Raw genomic sequence first — 2,432 nt, forward strand, 5'->3', positions numbered from 1 at the left:
TCGAGATATGTTACAATCAAGATTGACAATGAAAATCCAAGTTTGTCACTTTTCTATTTTGTAGCAACCAAGATTGACAATGAGAATTCATGTTTGACACCGGCAAAATATATTACAATCAAGAATGACAATATTCCACACGAGTTTGACAATACGCACACAAGTTTGACAATACACGTCCAAGTTTGACACTTCGACTCGATATGTTGACATACGGTTTAAACTGATTGCCCACTTGAAAAATCACACGCATTACATAGTAAGGAGGCTCCCGAGTCATCGAGAGCTCTATGTAAACTTGAGATGACATCGAAAGAATTCAAAAAGCGACCCCTTGACTCCCTTTGTTCCCAAGTATCCGATAGCCTATACACGGCTCCTATCTTGTCAGTGGTAAGCTTTTACATAGCATCATCACACATTCCTCGCAGCATATCTTCCCGGTACGGGTATAAGAACATGTGTTGCTCTTCAGCTCTATGCCTATCTGTTATCGGGTCCCTCTCACTCAGCTTCTCCTTGGTATAGGCTTTGATCACTTCAATGTCAAACTTGGATGTGTATTGTCAAACTTGTGTGAGTATTGTCAAACTCGTGTGGAATATTGTCATTCTTGATTGTAATATATTCTGCCAGTGTCAAACATGAATTCTCACTGTCAAACTTGATTGCTACAAAATATAAAAGTGACAAACTTGGATTCTCATTGTCAATCTTGATTGCAACAAATTTAGATTGTGACAAACTTGGATTCTCATTGTCAATGTTGGTTGTTACAAGATAGAAAAGTGACAAACTTGGATTCTCATTGTCACTCTTGATGATAACATTGTCATTCTTGTCTACTCACTTGTCAAACTTGCACGGGAAAAGGTGTAGACCTGTAGCTCTGTAAAAATTCCCGTCCCTGGGATCGAACCCGGGGTCTCAGCAGACTTCTATCATACCTGACCATCAGCAGATTCGATAATCAACTCGTAGCGGCCATCCACATCTTGACACCATCGGACCTGTCAATCAATCGAAGAAATGCCCAACACCACGGAGATATGTGTTGTCGGCGTTGTGTTGTCGGGGCACTTGTTGATATGAGAAACAGCATTGATGGCTGTCGTTGTATCAAGCGCCTTTTCCTTGTCATAGTTGTGGGATAGATCACACCAATACGCCACCGTGGCGCATAGATGAACTACGCTATCATGTCGTAGTTAGAAAGGTGTTGTTGACCTTGCATGAGAGGGGCTTGGGGCACTCCTTGAGGGTGGACCTGCACAGTGGGAGCAGAAGATGTAACCTGCTATGGATGTACTGTGTTTGCTGGCCTTCGAGAGAGCCAGCCTCTCTCGAAAAGGCTCTCGAAGAGGAAGCCTCCGAAGCCTCTCAGAGGCTTGCAGCTTGAGAATAAGAGTACGTCGTAGATAGACATTCTTACTAAGAGATTGACCTTCCATGGCAGTCTCTAACTCAGCGACAGATAACCATAGTAGTAGTGAGGGTTCAGCATTGCCGAATCGGCAGTACCGAGGACTTCAAGGAGCTCAGCCAGCGGTTCTCCACCATGTTAGCAGTAACATCCGCACTGGTTGACCCAACAACACTTGGGATAGCCATAAAGGGTAATAAGGCCTCTTATCTTCTCATCCATTTCAGCCTGAGGGCTGCGAGCCGTTTCATGCTGCGAATAACGAGCGAGCGAGATTCGTGTATACGTGCGCGAACACCTCCGTTCACCAAGATTCCGCACAACCTTATGCGGTGTAAACCTGCCACAAACCGTACACGGATAGACCAACTATAAGAAAATGAAGAAGTCAAGACAGACACGATCACCGTTGGAGGCGGCTGCTTAGATCGTCGTAATGGTTTATGCGACATGTCCGTTGCGCGTTTGTGGGGTACCCGTTGGGGTTTGTAGTGTGCTCGTTATGAACGGCCAAACGTGAGGGCCGCTGGCACAACATCTCCTATGCTACCTCCACTCCCGGTCGAAGTTCATCGCGGTCAGCGCCCCGTTGTTGAAAATTTCATGCGGCTGAACGCGGCGTCACTCGTTCTCTCCTGTCAGTTCAGTCTTCTCGTCTCGATCCGTCTCCCCTGTACTTCTATGTGGTTCGCCGTCGGAATTCTATCTCTCGTTATCGTGGCTCAGGGTGTGGTCAGAGGCTCGAGCCAGGTGATTGGAGTTGATGAATTAGGGCCTTCGGCGTCCATAAGGGTGAAGAAGGTACGTCGTAGATAGACATTCTTACTAAGAGATTGACCTTCCATGGCAGCCTCTAACTCAGCGACAGATAACCATAGTAGTAGTGAGCGTTCAGCATTGCTGAATCGGCAATACCGAGGACTTCAAGGAGCTCAGCCAGCGGGTTCTCCACCATGTTAGCAGTAACATCCGCACTGGTTGACTCAACAACACTTGGGATAGCCATAAT

The sequence above is a fragment of the Perkinsus marinus genome, assembly GCF_000006405.1.
Source record: "Perkinsus marinus ATCC 50983 genomic scaffold scf_1104296977064, whole genome shotgun sequence".
Taxonomy (NCBI): Eukaryota; Perkinsozoa; order Perkinsida; family Perkinsidae; genus Perkinsus; species Perkinsus marinus.